General features: G+C 46.6%; 1 pseudogene; it reads right to left on the reverse strand.

The window, feature by feature from the left end:
* LOC138567839 (solute carrier family 22 member 20-like) overlaps window positions 1-24,063 on the reverse strand; it is a 386,869-nt pseudogene that overhangs the window by 220,409 nt on the left and 142,397 nt on the right.

Genomic DNA, 24,063 nt, shown 5'->3' on the forward strand with positions numbered 1-24,063 from the left:
AACTTCATTATTCCAATTCTATGGGACCTGGCTGGAGTTGAAGGTTTAATGAAAGTTGAATTTCCTTCATAAATGAAGCAAAAATTTCTTTAGCCACTTTTTGCAGACGAAAATCATGGGGGCATCAGACCATCAAGAGGATGGCAGGAGGATGGCATTAGAAGGGTCAGAAATGTCACTAAGCAACATACGTGTAGTGGATTATGTTACAATAGGCCAATCCTTTCTGAAAATCCATGATTTTATCAGATTAAATAAGAATAAGTATCCACTAGAGCTTGTGAGGGTTCAGTGCTAGATGTTAAAGCTTGAGGGTTACTCAGGTCATCGATGAGCAAGAACATATCTTTAAGTGTATGAGAAGCACACTCAATCTTTTTTTTTCTTTTAAAGGGTTATGGATTTATAAAGGCGAAGTAGTGACCTAAACAGGATTTTAATGTTCAGGTCAGAGTTGTTCCATCATTGTCTCTCAATGCTACTTCTTGAATGAACCATTTTTCTGGTCTCTGCTGATCAGCTTTTTTGGGGGTTTTACAGGCTTATCATTTCCATAAACCACTTAATCCTTCAATTTAACTTGAGGAGAGTAGTATCTGGTTATTGGTCTGCAGATCTGAAGGCAATAGGAGGATAAATGATGTTCCAGTTGTAAACATCTCCTTCATTGTCAGCCTCAAGGCATGGTAGTCAGACAGCAGTTTTTCTGATAGCTTTCTTGGTGCTGGTTTACCTAGTTGAATGGATACTTGAATCTCATAATTATGAGGCTAAAGGGATCAACTAAGGGGCCAGGTATGTTGACATGAGAGATATAAGACACTATCTAATAAAGAACATGTCCATTGGGGACAGAAACTAGTGTTGAAAAACCTAGATCCTCTAAATATTCTAGAAGATGCCATATAAGAGGGGCAAATAGGTAATCACTCCAATAGTCTAGATCTCCCTTGACTAACAAGTGAGGGTTTGAGAGCGGCGAGGGAGATAAAGCAAACTGCTTTCTTGATCATGTTTGTTGATAAACTAAAAGAAGATTAAAGATGGAGTACATTTTCATTTCCAGTCTTTTCAGCGTTGCTTTATTGCTAGATATGTATTCTTTTACAATTGATGGAATTAAGTTAGAACTTCAGCTAAAGCTTTAAAATATAAGTGTCTGCCATGCGGAATTGGATGCTATGAGTGTTCAGTTTTTATGGTATTTATTATAACATTTAATATATACTTTGAGGGAAAATATTGTATAATTTCCTTGATGAAAGTGCATAGAGCTGATGGTAAACTGCAGCATCTCTAGTCTTTGGGCTTGGTTGGTCATGGACAGGTGTAGATGGCTTTGCGTTTGGGGCACCCACATTGTGCCACTGCATGCATGCATTAAAGGCAGATATGATCTGCTCAGTGGGGGTCGAGCTGCGTACCCGTGGCTTATTCAAAAGAAGGACAAGTGAAAAATCCTAAAAACAAATTTACAGGGTGTCCCTGAAGAGCCCACAAAATGCAGATGAATCTGACTCTGATTAAAGGTCACTGTGTTTAAAATGTGCAAAAGTGCCTATATGCAAAATGTGGACGTTTCAAGTCAACAATTAATAGATTAAAGGACTCCTTTTTGAGAAATCACAATATTAGAAGCATAAAGCAATCAAACATTAGTCTCTCAAAGAATTCACAATGGAGTGGATGTGGGGCTGTGAGTGTGCGTGTGCAGATGCTGCAACCTCAATATGTGTTAGAATAAATACAAATAATAAGAACGTCAAAAAAACAAAAACAAAAATTGTTTGTGTTACATGCTTCACGATAGAGAAGCCTCCATTGAGTTAAGCTAGGAGCATGGCTACTCTATTTGCAATAGTCAATCAGCCACCAGGTGTGTATCCTTACTGATAATCATCTCGACTCTAAGTTCTCATTCTAATAGCTTTGCCACATTTGGTGAGCCAAATCTAAGCATAAAATAAATCAACATCGCAGAGAGCCATTACAAGCCTACTTGTAGAGCTCTAAATGTTTTCAACCATCAGTGATTTTGAAATGTACATTTGCCTTTCAGAAATCTGACAGTCACATTCACCCACTTGTTTCTTGGCTGCCACCTATTCTGAATGGAGAGCCCAGGACCAGGGACATGTCTGCAAAGCGGGTGCTAGGTGGGCTTTGTCATGATTTGTACTTTGGCAGGAAATAGCACATGGCAAGGAACTTACGCAGGGAGACGGTGTTGAGGAGGATCCCAGAGAAGGCCATGCCACACAGGAAGCGGAAGATGCAGTAGCTGACGAAGTAAGGCAGGAGGGCCACGCAGGTGCCAGCCATAGCCATCTGCAAGTAGGACCCGATCTGCAATGCCCGCCGCCCGTACCTAGGAGTAGAACAATAACCAAATGGAGTGTTTTATCTGCAAGAGACTAGTTTATTACTAGAGCCCATACATATGTTAGGTCACTAGATCTATATATGATTGGAATAGTAGGCTGCATTGCAGGCCAGCACATTGCAGGCCAGCCAGAACTGACAGCACTGTGTGGACTTTGGGTCCAAGTTATGGAAAGACAGAGGGTGGAGGTCAAGATTGAAGTGTATCAGGTGGGCTGTTCATCGATAAAATTGATAAGTGTTATTTGTGCAAGTTATAGAGCAATCTAAACACTTGGATGAAAGGGATGCCATGGGTCAGGATTGAGGTGTCATAGCAGACTTTTGTGTGAGTTCATATACTGGCAATACAGCTGGCTCGTTGGGGCAGGAACGACGTACATTCACAGAGCTTGGTATCGCTCATCCAGGGAGGGTGCCCCAGAAGTTGAAGAACTCTATTATCACGCCACTGTTAAAGAAATCAAACTTGAACCCTGCCAGTCTTCAGAATTACCAGCCGGTTGCAGGTCTCCCGGAAATCCTGAAAAAGGCGGTCACATGCCAGCTGAAAACTTATGTAAAAAAGGAGGGGCTGCTGGACTGCATTGAATCAGGCTCAAGTTTGGGACAGAAACAGCACTGTTGACCCGTGCAGGCTGATCTGATAAGGGTCACAGATCAAGGAGGGCTATCACTGTTAGTGATGCTGTACCTGTCGGCAGCCTTTGACATGGTTGACCATCACAACATGCTCAACCGCCTGAGAGTGGTAGGTAAGGTCTCAGAACATGCCATTAAGTGGTTTGGTTCATATTTGGCCAATCGACAACAGCAGGTCAAATTTGGGAGGTATATGTCAGACCCTGTCTTGATGGGATGCAGAGTTCCATAGGGTCTTCTTTGTCACCCCTGCTCTTTAATTTGTACCTGCAACCACTGAAAGAGATTCTGAAGAGGCATGGGGTGAACTACCACTCCTATGCTGACGATAAGCAGATCTTCATTAAAATTGGGAACATAGAGGATACCTTTTTGAAGGTTACGCAGTTCCTGGTAGAGACAAGTGAATGGATGTCCAAAAAACAACTCCAATTGAATCCGTCCAAAACAGAGCTGGTGTTGTTTGGACCCAAGCATCTTATCATGTCTGCCAAAGAATCCTTTGTTCCTAATATTCTTGGTGTACAATTGAAGTTTGCCCCAAGGATTAAAAATCTGGGCTGCATCTGGGAGGACAATCTTGGAAGTGAGGCGCCAAAGTGCAGGCTGTTTTTTACTCTTTAAGACTGCTATGGCAGGTTTTGCCATTCATCCCAGCAGAGAATCATGCGATGTGGCTATAACGAATGCCCACCTAGACTATTATAATAGTCTTTTGATAAGCATTCCAGCCAAACAGATGCACATGCTTCAAAAAGCCCAGAATGCAGCTGTTAGGCTGGTTGGCCGTTTAGGTAGATCAGCCCATGTAACTCATTGGCACCGTAGCTTACACTGGCTGACAGTGGAAGAATGCATTAAATTCAAGATAGCATGCTTGATTTTTAAATGCTTAAATGGCCTGGCTTGGGAGTATCTGAGAAACAAAATCTGCTAGGGATCAGCTGTTGCTGACTGTTCCTCCGTCAGTATGTGTTTTGAGGGGAGATAAAAGGTTTGCAGTTTTTGGCCCTAAGCTATTGAATGGCATTCCTAGGGAGATTGTGGCCTCCAAGACACCACCAGTTTCAAAAAGGCCCTTAAAACTTTTCTTTTTAAATAAAGGGGTTTGAGGTTATCGGGGGGGGTTTCCAGTCAGTAATTAAGAGGGATGTTGTATGTGTACCTTTTCTCTTATCATTAATCATTGTTATCAACTGCACCTTTATAGGGTTAAGTCCGTCTAGTGCGCGTTATAAATACCCAAAATAAAAATCAAATTCGACTCGTTGGCTTGGATCAGCTTTGCATTGGCCAAAAAAAGGTGAAAACTTTAAATGTATTTACTGTCATAATAATATTCCTTTATCATTATTTCGATTACAAATGGCCTAGAGAGAGCTGCACCTATGTTTATCCAACCTTGTATTGCTAATTCCCGTCTTGGTCTGGCCTACAAGACAATGCCCGAAGTTCCAGACCATGATTCGACTGTGGCATAGCTTTTTGGCCAAAAGTGGAAATTGTTTTTGGTCAGAATGGCTCAGTTTCATAAGTTACTACAGTAGTTTTGAACAATGATAATTAGTAAATATGCTTTTAAATGCATTATTTGCAAGATTATTTAACAAAAACATCACCTTAGGTAGTAGTAAAAAAAGTCTGTTCAGGAAAGTAACGAATTTCAATGTGCGATTGCCATTTTTTCATTGATGCCTTGTATGCCCCAGTTGGACTCTGGATTGTTACAAGCTGTGTCTTCATCCATTAGACCTTTGAAAACTATGTCATATTTTAAAAAGCTATAATTTCTGAGTGGGGATCTAGAAGCTCAGAGGTTAGAGAATGGGTTATCAATGGCAAAATTGGAGGTTTAAGTCCACTCGTCTTGAAAATACTCAATCTGGTACATTGAGAAACACTGGTAAACTTTTTTGTCTTAAATGTTGTTTACTGTTAGAACAATATTGTTTTCATTTGATTTCCATTCCAAATAACTCAGTGGGTGAATAGCAGCCATGTTTATCATACCTGGCATTGCAAGTTCCCAGAAGCATAGTCATCCAGTATACCTTTGACGCCTATGTCATATCTTCATGAAGGGTAAACATCTAGCTCAGGGTTTAAAGGTTGGATTTACCAGCTTCAAATCTACTGATTATTTTGAAAATACTTAACCTAATGCATTCAGAGAAAATAGGTACAATTTTGAGTTTGAAATGTTTTTTACTGTTATGAATATATTGTTTAACCTTTATTTCCATCACAAAAAACGGAGACAGAAACTAACACCTATGTTTATGCCAACCAGCATTGTGAATCCTATATGCATCATGATCCATTATGTCTTAGGCAGCTATGATTTCTGAAGCAAAAGTGCAGCAGTTCAGAGGTTAGGGCCTGGGTTTACCAATGGCAAGGTTGCATCTTCCATTCCATTCTTTGGCTTGAAATTACTAAACCTGGTAGTTTCAGCTTTGCATTGGCTGGAAATAGGCAAAACTATGCCTTTTTACTATTATAATAATATTGTTTCACCTTTATTTCCATTACAAATGACTCATAGAGAGAGAGCAGCACCAATGTTTATCCCAACCGACATTCCTGTATCCAAGCTTGGCTATCCTATATAGCGTAATACCTGAAGTGCCATCACTTGATTCTAGTATTGGCTAGATTTCTTGGTCAGAATAGGCAACATTTTTGGCCAGTGTGTGCCAGATTCATGGGATACTCCACGAGTTTTCGCCAATCTTAGCAAGCAAATATGCTTTTAAATGCATTATTTGCATTTTTTTTACCAGAAATAGTACCTCATTACAAGCGTGCTGGTCCGGAAACAACAGTGCCGGTAAGTCTACCGGCACTGTTGTTTCCAGACCGGCACACTACGGTTTTGCCTGCTGGAGCCGCTGTGGCACAGCGGCCACGGTAGGAAAGTCGCCACGGAAGCAACAGTGCCATTAACAACGGTGCTGGTGCTTCCGTGGTCCCCTTTCCCATAGAGTCCAATAGGACTCTATGGGAATGGGGACTTACAATTTGCCGGCGCCTGACTTCCCGGACCGCCGGGGTTGTAATCCCCCAGTGTTCCCGGAAGGTCCGGTTCCAGTAATTCATTCCGAGTCTGGTGGCAACCTGCCGGTAGCACCAGACTCGGAATGAGGCCCAAAGTCCCTCGTTTAGTACTCTGTTCTGAAAAGAAACAAATTGTAATTTGTGATCGTTTGCCATTTTTTCATTGGTGCTCTGGCCGAGTTTTAGTCCCAGTTCAGGGCAGGGGTGAATTGAACTGCCAAGGCTGTCCATGCTGTAGGGCTGAGGGGCAATTTTATTTTTTAGCATTACTTAATTGGCAGCTGCTTCAGTTTTTGATTGGAAAGCAGAGGAGTGACAGCTCACTTGTTCTAAAATCTCAAAATACACTAATGCAAATTTGCAAATTATGTCTAAGGTTGTATGCCGTTTAATTCTGGTTTACATTTTTGGCTGATGAGTTTAAATACAAGCATCGACTAACAAACAACTCTCTACTGTTCATTACAAGGATTTCATGCTAGAGACATGCCACAAAACCAGCCCTCCTCAGCAATGGTTTCGGGCACTCACCTGTCTGAGAGACCTCCAAAGATGACGGTTCCCAGTAGCACCCCCGCCATGTAAATGGTCTGGGCCACTTGTCTCATCTGGCGTCGGTTACACACAAGATTCCACTAGAAAGAGGACACATTCTGTTAGACAGTGAGACCCGCAGTGGATAGCTAGTCAGAAGCCTAGATGGGTTTGTCTAACAAGTGGGGCCTGAAGCTAATGTAGCTGGACCCACCACAGTGACAGTAATATCTGTAAATGCCAACATAGCGCAGCTGAGGGGGTATTTACAGATTTTGGGTGGGCCTTGCCCACTCGCGCCCTACCCTGCCAACGCCTCTGTGGCTAGTGCTTACAAGTTGGGTTAACTTTGTGCAAACATGGGAAGACTGGGGGCCTCATTACGAGTCTGGCGGTAGCCGTGCCGGAACAACTAGCAGGCTGCCGCCGGACCCGAAATCCCATTCCACCTCTGAGATTGCCAGAATTACCAGGGCATTACAACCCTGGTGACCCAGTAATTCCGGAGGTGGAATTCCATAAATCCCCATTCCCATGGAGTCCTGCTCCATGGGGATGGAGACAATGAAACACCGGTTCTGTCTATGACGGAGCCAAGTGTTTCCATTTCCGACTGCAGGTGGGTGGTGTTACTCCCGCCAGGGAGTGACAACTCCAGCCTGAAGAACTCAGAATCCGCCGGTCCGGAAAGAAAGGTGGCGACGGATTTACCGCCACCTTTGTTTCCGGTCCGGCAGACTCTAAATGAGGCCCTGTGACTGTACCCAACTCGTGAATCAGGGCAAGCTAGTGCGACCCTAGATTCCATGCTTCTATGATCTTCTTGTGAGTTGTAAACGGAGTACATGTTTCGAGATTAATGCTGTTGTGTAGCCCTCAAACTTTGTGTATTTAGTGTCGTCTTTTCTAATAAACAACAGCCCCTCCACCTCTCTGAAGTCTTAGTCACTGTCTCAATTCAACGTTAGGTTTTTAGATATTGTTGTATTTATTCAACATTACATGTGAAACCTGTCTTTCCCATTGCATCCTGACACGCTTAGTCACTCGTCATGCTCAGATCGCGTCCACGATACAGACAAGTGACTAGCAAAGGGTGCTTGGACTGGCATACTTTTCTTCTCCACAGCACACTGCACCAGCGTCCTTCAGCCTACCTGAGTATAGGGCTAGCACTGCACTTTACTCTCCAGCTACAGTGATCAGGTCAGTGACATTACACTGACACCACAATTTGAAAGTAAAAATAATGTTTAAACATGCTGGGCCTAATTTCACCATCTGGAATCAAATCGGAGGCAAATGCTGTCTATAGGTATTAGGCTTGATCCCATCCCAAAAACCTGGAGTCCAAACTGAACTGCTAGGATTCGTCTCTTCTGCATGAGAAATCATCCACCCCAGGCGTGTTTAGGCCTCATTGAGTGTCATCAATGAGTTGTAGCTCATAATTCTAGGCACAGAAATTGTGGAACTTGCTCAGTGTTTCATAAGTCACCCTATATGTCCCTGTTATGCACAGACATGGGACCCAACTTTGCTGTGACTAGATTCTTAATCGCCACCTCTCTGATCGCATAGCCTGGAGAGACTTCTTTAAAAGCATCCCGCGTAGCATTCAGTATGGTCGCATTCCATTTTGAACTTGCCCTTGGCTTCCGGGACTCCTGTGATGATTCATTGTCCAATAGAAAGGCTTGGATCTCAGTTCGAAGCTTAGTCGCATTTATTGTGTTCTTTCAGCCAATCAGAGCCCATTTAGGCTGAATTGTCGCATTCAAGTTCGTTCAGCCAATCAGAGTCCTCCGGATTCCTCAGGTCTGGGAGGCCTACTCCCCCCTTATCTTTGGGTAATGTTAAAGACTCATAGGAGACACATGCTTTTTTCCCCTGCCAGAGGAACTTCAACATGGCTCTTTTAGCCTTGTCAATTTTTTTTTCGGTATCCGTATGGGGAGCATCTGGAACGGGTAAAGGAATCGGGGGGAGACATACCATTTTAATTGCGTTCACCCTACTCAGCCATGATATTGTAAGTTTCTCCCATCTAGTCAGGTCCGCATGAAATATCAACAGAAGGGGGGGGAGTTGGCTTCGTATTGTTTGTTGATGTCCTTTGTGACAAATATGCCCAAATATTTCAGCATGGTCTTTTCCACGGTGAGGCCCAACGGGGAGAACCTATTCATGGTTTCTTGTGTGAGATCGTGCAGGGGGAACAAGATGGGCTTAGCTCTGTTTATTTTAAAGCCTGAGAGCATGCTGTATTGTTCGATTAACTGGATTGCCTTGGGTATGGACGAGGTGGGGTTGGATATATGTAGGAGTAGGTCATCCGCATATAGGGCCGCCTTACACTCGTTTCCCAATTGGAGACCCTGCACCTGATGGTCAGTCTGCAACCTCTGAGCTAGGAGTTCCAGGGAGAGTGCGAAGAGTATCACTGAAAGGGGGCATCCCTGTTGCGTTCATCTTCCAAGTTCGAACCAACAAGATTATTCCCCATTTACGAATACAGAGGCTTTGGGGGACGTGTACACCGCTTGGATTCCTTTCCTAAATATCGGGCCTATCCCTAACTTTTGGAGGACCGCCCTCAGGAATCCCCATTCTACCCTGTCAAAGGCCTTCTCTGCATCGCCTGAGAGAAGGGCAGGGTCATTAGTCATTTTTCGAGATTCATTAATCAGGTATAGAGTCTTTCACATGGTATCGGCGGCCTGCCTCCCCAGTAGAAATCCCACTTGTTCAGCATTTATCAGGCAGGACATGAGCGTCTCCAACCACACGGCGAGGACCCTAGTGTAGATCTTCGCATCTATATTTAGCAAGGATATAGGGCGATATGAACCACATTGTTTGGGACCCCGCCCTTCTTTGGGGATCACCAAGACGAGGGCTCGAACAAATGAATCAGGGGGCCTTCCCAGTGTCAAGGATCTCATTGAAGAGTTCGACCAAAAATGGAAGAATGGGGGAGAGGAAGGATTTATAAAACCCAGCGGTGTATCTGTCCTCCCCCGGGGCTTTCCCAAGAAATAGCCTCTGAATTGCATTTTTGACTTCTTTCTCTGTGATTCAGGTGTCTAGTGCGAGGGATTCCTCTCCAGAGAGTTTCGGCATCTCAACCGAAGTGAGATAGTCCTCCGCTCCTGATTGTCTCAGGTCTACCTCTGATCTATACAGCGTCTCATAAAAAGAGGCAAACGCCCCAGGGATGTCTTCCCTATTACATTTTGGGGGTTATCCCCCGGGTTTATCTCCACAACCCTTCGTTCTGTACGTTGGTCCCTAAGTCTGGCTGCCAACAATGCATCCGCCTTGTCACCTTTTTTGTAAAATTTCAGTTTCAGGAGCTGTAGTTTCCAGACTTTTTGCCACTGTTCAAGGAGTCGGAGCTCTTCCCTTTTCCTTTTGGCCTCTAGAATCTTGTCATACCTCCCCTCTGCAGTCCCCCTCACGTCTTCAACCAAATGACATATTGCATTCCTAAGTTTGACTTCAACCAGGGCCCTTTCCATCTTTTTAGCTGCACCTTCCCTGATTAGTGTGCCCCTCCACGTTGCCTTACCTGCCTCCCACACAGTCAATTTGGAGACCTCCCCTGTATTATTGATCTCAAAGTATTCACTGATCTCACGTTTCATCTCAGTCTTAAAGACAGGGTCTTTCCAAAGGGATTAATTACACCTCCTTCATCCCCCCTTTTTAGGGAGGTCATCCCAATGTATGTCGACCATGACCATATCGTGGTCTGACCAGGTAACCGGGACAATTTCAGAGCATTCGATGGCATCATTTACTTCCTCAGACAGAAACATATAGTCGATCCCGGTGAATGTATTGTGGGGGGCGGAGTAGAAGGTGTATCCTGTTTCCCCAGGGTGGAGGATCCGCTATGCGTCTCTTAACCGGTACACTTCCGTCATGTCCATTACTCCTGTGCGAACCCCATCGACTGGTTCTTATGCGCAGGGGTTACCTGCCCTCCTGTCTAATCTAGGGTCGGCCCATAGGTTGAAGTCCCCCCAAGGAAGATGTGTCCCGTTGCTTCCAACATAATTTTGGGAATAGTTTTTGTGAGGAATCGGGACTGGCCCGAATTCGGAGAGTACACCGTAGCAAATGTGATGGTTGCCTTATTGAGCCTTCTATAAGGAGTGCTCGTCCTTCCACATCGGCCCATATATTCGTAAGCGTGAATTCTAATCCTTTTCTAATGAGTATCCCAACTCCACCCTTCCTAAGAGGCCCGGACCCCCAGTGTTATGTCCCCATTCTTGGATTAAGAATCTTATGTTCTTCTCCGCGGGCAAACTTGGTTTCCTGCAGGAACAAGACGTTGAGTCTTGCTCTACGGAATTCCCTACTTACCAAGGATCTTTTGGTTGGGGAATTTAGGCCTTTGTTGTTTAGTGTCCCCACCTTGAGGCGACCACTTCTCTGTGTGTCTAAATTAACCACCATTTCTCATAGTATCTATCAGGTGACTCCACAGAAGTGGCCGGCAACCAAGCACACAATGGATCATCAGCACCCACATCAACCTGTCATATATCAAGGATTCTGTTCCTGCCCGGTCATCTTTCCCTCTGCCCCCCCTGTGCCCTGTCTCCCCAGCCAATCCCTTCTTCCCCTGTCGGCATCCGATTCAACCCAGTTGGACTCACTGGGCTAGGGCCGGACCACTGTCAGAGGCCGTTACCTCACGGTCCCCTGCATAGAAAAATCACAGTGACATTTGAGCCCCCAGCACCCCCCCTTCTCGAACACAAACGGTAACACCTGGGATAAACATGTGTTTCCAAAATGAGATCGACTATTATAACCTGCTCTTTTTCATTGTTGACGGATGTCCAAAAAGGTAAAGTCATACCTGTACTCAGGCCGGTTGCCCCCTTACCTCAGATTCATGGGGCTATGGGTCTAGCGTCCCTCGGAAAGGAATGGGCGAGGTAGCAGGGGAAAATCCCCATGGTGTTGTGACCGCTGTCCAGTCATTTGATCGAAAATAAAAGATCGAATGACCATTTGGTTGAATACCAATTGGTCGGAAAAAAAGGTTGATTTTTTAAATTTATTTATTTATATATTTTTTTTCGTTTCGGTTGGTAAAAAAAAAAATAATAAAGAAAAAGGGGGGTGGGGGGGAAACCATTTCGACCAAATGACTGGTAACCGTTGTGACCAACGTTCTTGCTATCCCCATTGATGGTTGTGTCTTTAAGCACCAAGGTTCCTTCGTAGCTTGTGGTGTGCAATCTTCGGGGGCTATATTAAAGTATCAGGTATGATCAGCCTTCCTTCTCCGGGGAGGCGTTCCCCCTTTGAAACGTCCTCTAGGCCAAACGTCCACTACGTTTGGCCTTCTCCAAGATACTGTCAGGCCCCCTGCTCTGTGGATTCTTCTGACTTTAGTTTGTTGATCGCCTCGTCCTCAAATAACAGCTTGATTATATCGTGTAGCGTCTTCCTGAGGTCCCTCTCTGACTCACCGTCGTGCTCCGGGATGCCGAAGAAGCGCAAGTTGTTTCGTCTGTCACGATTTTCCAAATCGTCCATTTTAAGACGGAACTCTTCTTCTTTTTGTTCTATTTCAGCAATTCTGTGTTCCATTTGGGTCTCAAGGGTATCTAGAGAGGTTTGATTATTTTTGACTCCTTCGAGTCACTCCTTGATATTATCCATGCGTTGCGTGATCCTGTCGATTTTGCCACCTATATTGGCCCCCATATTTTTGATTTCGTTCAGCAGGGCCGCGACATTCCCTTTGGTGGCTGCTACTTCGGTTCCAGAGGTATCCATATTTGTGTTCTGGGGAGCACCAAGAGCAGTTGAGGGTGGTGAGTATGCAAACCTGGTTAGTTTCAACTTTATGTCCATATATTTATGTGCAGGCCCACCAGTATAAGCTTGGGTTCACTACTGTGTGATAGCAGTTGTTGTTCTTGTGCCGCTCAATAGGCAATACAGTGTTGGATTCACCTTAAATGGTGCAACGCAAACCTGTTTTGGCCGGTTCACTCTGCACACGTGTGGCACATGTTCCTCTCAGGCTATGGGCACTTTTTTCTTCAAGAAGGAGAGCTTGTTTAACTTCCTGTCTGCAAGAGCAGGGTTGGAAGGAGGGCACATGCCTCGATCATGAGGGCCCAGCCCTTCTGCTGAAAATGCAGACTCAGCTCCAGTCTCCCGATGATATTTCATTTGGGGGGGGCGTGACACTGGCACTGGGCGGAGTAGGTCAAAGTCTTAGGGATTTGCGTAGATTAGCCAGCTGAGCGTCCTTTGGGAGTAGGCTTTATTGCATTCCTGCTTGGTTCAATGGGGACTACTAGTAGGCGTCTAACGATGCTGGTAGGCCGAAGGAAGGCACACGCTCCGTTCTCGGGGGCCCAACCCTTCGGATAGACCTCCCTTATGCCACGCTGGTGTCCCCGGATGTGTGATTTGTTCCAGTGGTATTGGCTTGCATGTAGTAGCGGTCTCAGGTCAGCGGGTCCCAGAATGGTAACAGAAAATAGCCTCAGCGTGGGCCTATGTCACTTAAGTGCTTTTGTGCACTACGGGCGATTGCTGGGCAGGGTCTCTTAAGAATACAAACAGGTTCGCCTCAGTGAGCGGGTCGTTATTGATTGGATGTAGGCCCTATTGAGGGTCGGCGTTGTTCGCTAGTGGTTGTTGTTCACTGGTGTCCAAAAGTGTCCATTATGTCGGAGAGGGGGACTCACCCCGACACCGACGGCCCAACCCTCCGAGTGATCTTTGTGGCGCCGTCTGCTAAGCACCCTGGTGTGCCGCCTGCTGGATTCGTGGTATTCATTGAGTCTGTATGATGCACGGATGTCCCTTATAGGTTTTATTCCCCCTGGGTCTGTTCACCTTTTGTGTAAGAAGTCTGGTCTTCCTGGTGAATGGTCACTGTGGTTCTGTTATAGTGTTCACAGTGTTTCAGCAATGTGCTGCAGGAGAGCCTCTGATGCATAGACACCTTTGTGGGATGCAAGGTCTTTCCAGGAGTCTACCTAGATGTATTCTTGGGTGTAATTAGGGCCAGGATGAAGGGGGCTTGAGAGTGAGTCCAGGAACTTGTCCAGGGAAGCATCCAATTTAAAACGATATCAATCATTCGTTTGGGTCTCCAGGTCCTTTAATGTACTGAGAAATGCCACTAAGTGGTGTGCCTCAGTGATGAAATATCCAGAGTTTCTGGACTTACTTCGTGTCTTTGTTCATTTGCAGGAGCGGGCAGTGAACGCTTTGGTCTCAGCCATCATCGGTCCAGGGGACCTTTTAAGTGTCTCGAGCTGCTGAAGTGTCTTTATGGGCGCTCAATATGTTTTTAAGTGTTGTTACTTTGCTAAATATGATTCGGGGATTTGGCTCAAGTCATCTCTCTAGATCTTGATCCAGGTGGAGTAAATGCCAATGTTGTTTCAGAATTTTGTATATGTTATTGCTGTCAGCATTGTAGCAAGTGATAAGTCTTAGTTTATTCGCTTGGGTATTAGAACGTCTTATCTTGGGTGTAAGTAAGTCAACTCTCCTCATACTAGACATTTCTTTTTCTGCTTTGATAAGTACTTTGGTCTTATAAACCTCTCTTTAATCAACAATCTTTCGGACACAAAATACACACTGTCAGAGCAATTTCTTTTTGCCCTAATGTACTCCCCTTTGGGGATATTAGTAATCACTGAGTTTGTATGGCATCTTTGAGCATGTAGCACCGCATAAGCAGACGTATGCTTCCGAAATGTTTTAGACTTAAAATCATCCTCCGTTAGTGAGATGGTTAAATCTAAGAAATCAATATCAGAATCACTGTATTGGTGTGTAAATTGTAATCAACTATCCAGCCTCTGGATGGGCCTCTCAGCTGCGAGTGCTGACAGTGATGTAGGGCTGACTCCTGATGAGAACACTTCAAGGAGAGTCTCTGCTCATTTCCTAGGTAGGGAACCGCTGATAAACCTGATGCAGCGTCATATTTCAACGTGAGGGCTGAGATGTATGAGAGAGAGAACATCTACCACCATAAGAGTAGTGAGACCCTGAATGTACTCTCCAGCTGTGGCCTTCTGTCATAACAGCTGAAGTTCTGGGAAATGGGGACATAGGTTTGAATCCTTTCCACTGGAATAGAACCACTAAAGTACAAACAGTGTTTCTTCAATGGTGGCCCTTTCAATCCAGATCTCGGTCACGGTGGCCGAGGGATACTCTCCAGGTTTGAAAACCTGCCTGAGTCGGATGATTGGGATTGCAGTGCAGATACCATGCAAATGTAAATGGTCTCTCCTGGTCTCTCCACCTTAATAGGAAACACTGTCAAGAGATTGGATAGTTATCCTCCAATGCTTAGACTGAGAAAGGGGAATGTGTGAGATATCACATTTGCTCTCTATATTCCCCCTGGATTTTAGCTTTTAGGGAATATTTCTGCACACTGATAGACGACCTTGTTGTCTCTCTCGGTTTCTGTAATCAGATAATTCCTGACTGCAGAGCCATGTGTATTGGGTACCAGAGGGCTGATTTTATTTAGGTGGGCAGCTGGAGGTCACTAGACCTTGGCCTGCAAGCCATTGAGCTTCAGAGCCAGAAGTGCTAAAAACAGTTTTTGTTCTTGAAGTGTGAGACCGTGCCAGCTTCTCCTGGGGTGCCTGCAGTCCAAGGGCCGACTTTTAAAGCTGAAAAGATAGAGACACATCTGAATTTGTCTTGATGTTGCATTACACTTTATTGTCGGAAGGCTCTAATGGGTTTTTAATCACCTTGAATTTAATGTGATTGTAAAATAAAGTTTGGACATGTAACCAGACTAGATTTGTACATGTAGAATGTCAGTAGGAGAATAGATTTTGTGGGAGGGAGGTTTGAATAGCCCTTCATGTGCCAGGCCTGACACAGCTTACCACTGGAGGCTCGAGAGAATTATGGCCGGGAGCTGACAGCATTCTCTGTGCTCCTCGGTAAAGGCTGCGCCAGGTCCAACTTCATAGATGTTCCCTTCAGTTCGATGAGTTTGGAAGTATGAAGGGAGACTTGGCCTCCAGGTTCAGATAGAGTGAGGGAAAATCCTTTCAGCATATGAACTGCCCAGCCTTCTTAAATGATGCATGAGCACAATTCCTCGGTAAAGCCTAGAACTGACTAGTGTCGCTACCTAAACGTAGTAAAAGTCAAAGTGTTGGTGGAATTAATACCTGTTAAAGTCATGAACTTGGCATTGCAAGTAAGACATTGGCCTATTAACTGGATTCCCATGAATAGTTCCAGGAGCCCACAAAGACTTCTAGTGCAGATAATGATTGTCTGCTGGCTTTCACCAGACTACCTTCAAAATGCTGCAAAAGCTGACCCACTCTGCTATCCCGCACACAATATGAATTAAAGGACTGAGTAGGAACCTACCTAGCGTGCTGGGGTATTTCCAGATCTCCAGGTAAAGGGAGATCAGGACTAAAACAAAGAGCCTAAAAGGCTTTGACGAATGGGCCTAAGCCTGTATCTAGAAGGGGTACTGAATGAACTGCGAATCATTTTGGGGCAATTGATCTCTTACAAATGTCAGTGGGAGGGTTCAAAGTTAGCAGCTCCCCCCACAAACAATCGACGAGAACAAGCAATGGGCAATGTCCTGTGCCAGCCCGCTGAAGGAGAGCATTCACTGGACACAGACAGGGGAAGGTTTCTAGCCCTGAATTAACCCAGTCTGTGTACCTGTCCCTCTGGTAAGTGTTTTGCTTCATGCCAGAGGCTTGGTCATTTTGTCAAGTTTTGACATTACATTTTGGGATCGGCTTTGCTCCCCCAAAGGAGCCTATGCTGACCGTGACCCATTGACTTCAATGGAATAGTTCTGACTATTTTACATGTGTCTTCTTTTTATTGTTTTGTTGTCTCTATCTTGCAGATAATAAAAGTGGATATATTTATAACTTGGTTTGGATGGCAACATTGTTGAGTGTTTTCTTCTTGAGCTTGTGAACCTTATGTCTTTTATGAGTAAACCTTGCCCTCCCCCCGCGCTACAAAGGGATGCCATTCAAGTCTTTTGGTTTGTCTCATCAAGAACCCTCTCCCCAAAAGGGAGAGGGTTTCTTACAATATGCAAATCCAAGTCAAGAACATTCTCAAAACATTAGAACTATCTCTGCACATGAGCACCACCAATAAGAAGCGGCAAGAGACATCGGAACTAGATACTAACATCACAGGGAACAACAGCACGGAACATTGAACTGAGAACACATCTGTACACGAAGGGGAATTTTTTTAAAAATCTGCACTGGAAACAATAACGGGATCATTTACTGAGAAACAGAACAGACAACATCGCCCAAATCCACACTCAGAGAGAACTAAAAAAAAAGAAAAAAGAATTTAATGGGCTTAATACCATTGATATATTCACTGTAATAACACACGAATATAACAAGAGATCCTTTTGATGTTAAATTCATTGGTTTAACACAGCAAAAGTGGAAGTAACACACTTGGTTCCCTAAGGTGAATTTAGAAACAATATTCTCTCATAAAGGCTCAAAGGTTTGAATAACGGAAATAGAGTGTGCCCTTGGTAGTTGCAAACCTTCCGCCTTCTGTGTAGGATTCCCTAACTTTAGAAGTCGTTGTCTATGCAGGGACTCTGTATTCCATAATTGAGTGTCCAAATGATGGCCAGAAGTTTCAAAAACCCTATTCTTAAGTAGTCCTTACCCTTGTAGTTTTGCTACAAAAAAATCAAAGTTCCAAAAGATTGGCAGAATTTAATAGTTCCAAAGTTCCCTACGATTCATAAGTCCATCCCTATGTTGAGACAATAAGATAAAATAGATTCTTATTCAGGACGCTCACAGTCTGGGTTCCCTCTCGCTCTCCCTGCATTTCACCATGTGCCCCTCCCATAGACACCTTTGTGGAGCTTAGTATGGACAACCTTGTCTCCAGCTTCGCTCATGGGAGCTCTTTCCTTGGATTTGGGGTCTTCTAGCATCTCTTGGGTTGGTTGGGAGCCCTTCAGATCCTACACATGTCCTATGTAGCAGGATGCACTGGCTCATGGTTTGAGGATGTGTCCTCATATCTTGCCGATCCACAAAAGAGCTTGAGTTCAAGGTGTCACAAGGTATGTTTCTAGGACCTGGTTGTGTTAGCGTCCCCCACGCATCTTCATTTGTCACTGGTTTTGTTTGCATTTGCTGGTATTTGCCCCCACAGACTTTGGGAGTTTTCAAATGCTCCACCTGACCAGCCCCCCTGCCTCTGGGTGTCAGTTTTTGGATTGGGTTGCTTAGATTTATCTCCTTTCCATGTCAGGTCCACTGTGTACCTTTTCAATTGCTTGTGACATGAGAAATGTATTTCCCCCCTTCTTTATGTCCTTGTCAGGCAGACAATGTTCATTTGTATTGGCCTCCTGACACAAGCAAGCCTTTGTTTCTCAGGGTTGCAAGTGGAAGTCCTAGATTGTGGCATCACCAATTCCAAGATGAGCAAGGGCTGGGGGTTTCCACTTCTTGGTTCACTTGGGTTTCCACTTCTTGGTTCACTTCAGTGTTGCACATTTCCTCCAGAAGCCCATCAGGGCTCTACCAGGTAGATCTCTTCTGGGGTTCCTCCTTCCTCTGGCTCTCGACTTAGTGCAAGGCAAGTGGGACAGACATATCTACATCCCTTGGGATCTGCGCTTGGTGTTGATTGGTTTGTCTTGCAGAAAGACACACCCCTCTCATTACCCCTTTATTTGTATTTTATAGAGATTTACTGATTGGGTGTGGGTCTTAATTCCCTCTAACAAGGGTCAGCAACGAGTTAAAGGGCGGTGAGCTAGTGAGCACCATTGTGTATCACACCCTTCCGCCAAACATGAAACTGTGTGGTTCTACCTCTCCCTGGCTTTGTGTGCTCCAGCATACTTTCCGGTGCTGCCAATGCACTGTATGTGTACGCTTCCGCATCCTAGTCACTCAGGTTCTATACATGTGTGTCTATGACAAATGTCTTGGTCTTGCTGAACAGATGAAGTATTGCATGTTTCCTGCCAAAGGTGTTTGGGAAACCCTGCAGGCTTGTGGTTCTTCTGATAACAATTCCATGCTTCTCCTAAGAGTTTTGCCTCCCATTTATTGGCCCTGGGTGGAAGAGCCTCCTTGGTCTTATCGTCTTCTAAGTCTCCATCTTCCTTAGGGGATCCTCGCAGTGGTTACTTGACCGCCTGGAGAGTAGCAGGCCCATGGGATTTCAACTGCTGTCAAGGAGGCACATTGTGTAGCGGATTGACCAAACCTTGCCCTAACAGCCCACTAATGGGGAGCTCGGTGAACTCTGTACATTATGTTATCACTGGCATACAAGCAAATAAAATGAAAGCTGTCATAGAGGGCTTAATAGGAATGTTGGGCACTCTTGAGCTCTGGATTGTTGGAAAGGGCTGTAAAGGGCAGTTGGTAGAAGGAGAGAAGGAACGGCTGGATAAAGGGTTATAGGGTTTTCTTAACTCTGTACTAATAAAGGAAACCTGACCACACAACTATGTGTGGCTACTTCAAAAGCATTTACATTCAGAGCCCAGAGCCATGTATCCAACCACCACACCTAAACTGTTTTATAGCTATCGTTTTAAAAAAAAACGGATATAGTGGGCAACAACCCATTAAAAACACCACACAAACTCCTTTCAAGAAACAAATGAACAATAAATAGCAGAATGCATTACGAGGAGACACTTCACAGCAGTACAATGGAGGCCCTAACACATGATTTCCTACAAAAGAATGGCAGACCTGATAAAGAAGGAACTGGCCAGACTGTCAAAGACATAATAGACATATACAAGCAGCAAGATGAAACACTGATTACTGCCAACAGCTACTGACACAGAGATCACAATCCTACACAATCGTAGGGGCTGCTTCAGTCAAACACACAGGGACCCTTCTGAGCACAGAACCATGAGAGAAGAATACCATGACAGCAGGCACATGTTTAAAGCACTTGCTAAGAGGAAAATGAAAATATATGGACCTAAAAAACACCAGTAATAGAGAATTCACTAGGTTAAAACAGCTTATGGTAGAAATGGAATACACTAACTGCAAAACAACAAAGCGTCAACGAGTTTGGCCCAAAAAGTGATAAAATATGGTAAAAACACTTCTGAGACCTATTTAAAAGAATACCAAGTAAGCAACTGGCCACTCACCAAAGAGCAGCCTTGGACAAGCTGCAGACATTAGAACATTCCAGAATGGACCAACAGACCATAACACTACAGAACAGAAATAACAATTAAAAAAGAAAAAAGAAATTACAAAAACTGAAATCCAGAAAATCCAGCAGCAAAGACTCTATATTAGGTGTGATGTGAAAGATGAGCAAAACAAAACTACAAGAGGCCCTTACATAACTATTCAACCACCTCCTATTTATTTCCTACTTCTACACAAAATCCATTTCTGCGCACAGCGTATTCATGGATTTTAACATCCATTACCAGCCGTGGCGCAAAGTGGCGCAGCGACCATGCAGCAGCGCCAGTTACACCCCAACCCCTCCCCGTGCCCCATGTACAGCGCACAAATCCTGTACATGGCGCACAGGCCCCCAACCACAAATACGCATGTAAAACTCCCTGCGCACCCCTCCGAATACACGTACCCCGCTGCGCGGGGAGTTTGTCACACGATTGGCTGTGTGCGAGTGGGGTACGTGTATTACTGGGGTGCGCAGGAAGATTCACACACGATTGGGCCTGTTCGAGCAGGGTACGTTTATTACTGGGGTGCGTGGGAAGTTTCAGACACGATTGGCCCTGTGCGAGTGGTGTACGTGTATTTCGGGGGCACACAGGAAGATTCACACGCGATTGGCCCTGTGCGAGCGGGGTATGTGTATTTCTGGGGTGCGCGGGAAGTTTCACACACGATTGGCCCTGTGCGAGCAGGGTAAGTGTATTTCGGGGGTACGCGGGAAGTTTCACACGCGATTGGCCCTGTGCGAGCGGGGTACGTGTATTTCAGGGGTACGCGGGAAGTTTCACACGCAATTGGCACTGTGCGAGCGGGGTATGTGTATTACTGGGGTGCGCAGGAAGTTTCACATGCGATTGGGCCTGTGCGAGCAGGGTACGTGTATTTCGGGGGTACGCGGGAAGTTTCACACGCGATTGGCCCTGTGCGAGCAGGGTACGTGTATTTCGGGGGTGCGTGGGAAGATTCACACGCGATTGGCCCTGTGCGAGCTGGGTACGTGTATTTCGGGGGTATGCGGGAATATTGACACGTGATTGGCGCTGTGCAAGCGGGGAACGTGTATTACTGGGGTACGCAGGAAGTTTCACGCGCGATTGGCCCGGTGCGAGCGGGGTACGTGTATTTCGGGGGTACGCGGGAAGTTTCACATGCGATTGGCCCCGTGCGAGCGGGAAACGTGTATTACTGGGGTATGCAGGAAGTTTCACACGCGATTGGCCCTGTGCGAGCGGGGTACATGTATTTCAGGGGTATGCGGGAAGTTTCACACGCGATTGGCCCTGTGCGAGCGGGGTATGTGTATTTCTGGGGTGCGCGGGAAGTGTCACACGCGATTGGCCCTGTGCAAGCAGGGTAAGTGTATTTCGGGTGTACGCAAGAAGTTTCACATGCGATTGGCCCTGTGCGAGCGGGGTACGTGTATTTTGGGGGTACACAGGAAGATTCACACGTGATTGGCCCTGTGCGAGCAGGGTACGTGTATTTCGGGGGTGCGTGGGAAGATTCACACGTGATTGGCCCTGTGCGAGCTGGGTATGTGTATTTCGGGGGTATGCGGGAATATTGACACGCGATTGGCGCTGTGTAAGCGGGGAACGTGTATTACTGGGGTACGCAGGAAGTTTCACGCGCGATTGGCCCTGTGCGAGCGGGGTACGTGTATTTCGGGGGTACGCGGGAAGTTTCACATGCGATTGGCCCTGTGCGAGCGGGAAACGTGTATTACTGGGGTACGCAGGAAGTTTCAGACGCGATTGGCCCTGTGCGAGCGGGGTAGATGTATTTCGGGGGTACGCGGGAAGTTTCACACGCGATTGGCCTTGTGCGAGCGGGGTATGTGTATTTCTGGGGTGCGCAGGAAGTTTCACACGCGATTGGCCCTGTGCGAGCAGGGTAAGTGTATTTCGGGGGTGCGCAAGAAGTTTCACACGCAATTGGCCCTGTGCGAGCGGGGTACGTGTATTTCGGGGGTACACGGGAAGATTCACACGCGATTGGCCCTGTGCGAGCGGGGTATGTGTATCACTGGGGTGCGTGGGAAGTTTCACACGCGATTGGGCCTGTGCGAGCGGGGTACATGTATTTCGGGGGTGCGCAGGAAGTTTCACACGCGATTGACCCTGTGGGAGCGGGGTACGTGGATTTCGGGGGTACGTGGGAAGATTCACACGCGATTGGCCCTGTGCGAGCGGGGTACGTGTATTTCGGGGGTATGTGGGAAGATTGACACGCGTTTGGCGCTGTGCGAGCGGGGAACATGTATTACTGGGGTACGCAGGAAGTTTCACAAGTGATTGGCCTATGCGAGCGGGGTACGTATATTTCGGGGGTACGTGGGAAGTTTCACATGCGATTGGCGCTGTGCGAGTGGGGTACGTGTATTTCGGGGGTATGTGGGAAGTTTCACGCGCGATTGGCCCTGTGCGAGTGGGGTATGTGTATTACTGGGGTGCGCGGGAAGTTTCACACGCGATTGGGCCTGTGCGAGCGGGGTACATGTATTTCAGGGGTACGCGGGAAGTTTCACACGCGATTGGCCCTGTGCAAGTGGGGTACGTGTATTTCGGGGGTACGTGGGAAGATTCACACGTGATTGGCCCTGTGCGAGCGGGGTACGTGTATTACTGGGGTGCGCAGGAAGTTTCACACGCTATTGGGCCTGTGCGAGCAGGGTACGTGTATTTCGGGGGTACGCGGGAAGTTTCACACGCGATTGGCCCTGTGCGAGCGGGGTACGTGTATTTCGGGGGTACGCGGGAAGATTGACACGCGATTGGCCCTGTGCGAGCGGGGTACGTGTATTACTGGGGTGCGCAGGAAGTTTCACACGTGATTGGGCCTGCGCGAGCGGGGTACGTGTATTTCGGGGGTGCGTGGGAAGTTTCACACACAATTGGCCCTGTGCAAGCAGGGTATGTGTATTTCGGGGGTACGTGGGGAGTTTCACACACGCGATTGGCCCTGTGCCAGTGGGGTATGTGTATTTCGGGGGTACGCAGGAAGATTCACACGCGATTGCCCCTGTGCGAGTGGGGTACGTATATTTCGGGGGAATGCGGGAAAATTGACAAGCGATTGGCCCTGTGCGAGCGGGGAACGTGTATTACTGGGGTACGCAGGAAGTTTCACAAGCGATTGGCCCTTTGCGAGCGGGGCACGTGTATTTCGGGGGTAGGCAGGAAGTTTCACACGCGATTGGCCCTGTGCGAGTGGGGAATGTGTATTACTGGGGTACGCAGGAAGTTTCACATGCGTTGGCCCTGTGCGAGCGGGGTACGTGTATTTCGCGGGTACGTGGGAAGTTTCACACGCGATTGCCCCTGTGCAAGCGGGGTATGTGTATTACTGGGTTGCGCGGGAAGTTTCACACACGATTGGGCCTGTGCGAGCGGGGTACATGTATTTCGGGGGTGCGCAGGAAGTTTCACATGCGATTGGCCCTGTGCAAGCAGGGTACGTGTATTTCGGGGGTACGCAGGAAGTTTCACACGCGATTGGCCCTGTGCGAGCGGGGTATGTGTATTACTGGGGTGCGCAGGAAGTTTCACATGCCATTGGCCCTGTGCGAGCGGGGTACGTGTATTACTGGGGTGCGCAGGAAGTTTCACACGCGATTGGGCCTGTGCGAGCGGGGTACGTGTATTTTGGGGGTGCGCGGGAAGTTTCACACGCAATTGGCCCTGTGCGAGCCGGGTATGTGTATTTCGGGGGTACGCAGGAAGTTTCACACACGATTGGGCCTGTGCGAGTGGGGTATGTGTATTCCGGGGGTACGCAGGAAGATTCACACACGATTGGCCCTGTGTGAGCGGGGTACGTGTATTACTGGGGTGCGTGGGAAGTTTCACATGCGATTGGGCTTGTGCGAGCGGGGTACGTGTATTACTGAGGTGCGCGGGAAGTTTCACACGCGATTGGCCCTGTGCGAGTGGGGTACGTGTATTACTGGGGTGCGCAGGAAGTTTCACACGCTATTGGGCCTATGCGAGCAGGGTACGTGTATTTCGGGGGTACGCGGGAAGTTTCACACACGATTGGCCCTGTGCGAGCGGGGTACGTGTATTACTGGGGTGCGCAGGAAGTTTCACACCACGCTATTGGGCCTGTGCGAGCAGGGTACGTGTATTTTGGGGGTACGCGGGAAGTTTCACACGCGATTGGCCCTGTGCGAGCGGGGTACGTGTATTTC

This window comes from Ambystoma mexicanum, chromosome 2p (genome assembly GCF_040938575.1).
Source record: "Ambystoma mexicanum isolate Mex_15411 chromosome 2p, UKY_AmexF1_1, whole genome shotgun sequence".
In the NCBI taxonomy this organism is placed as follows: Eukaryota; Metazoa; Chordata; class Amphibia; order Caudata; family Ambystomatidae; genus Ambystoma; species Ambystoma mexicanum.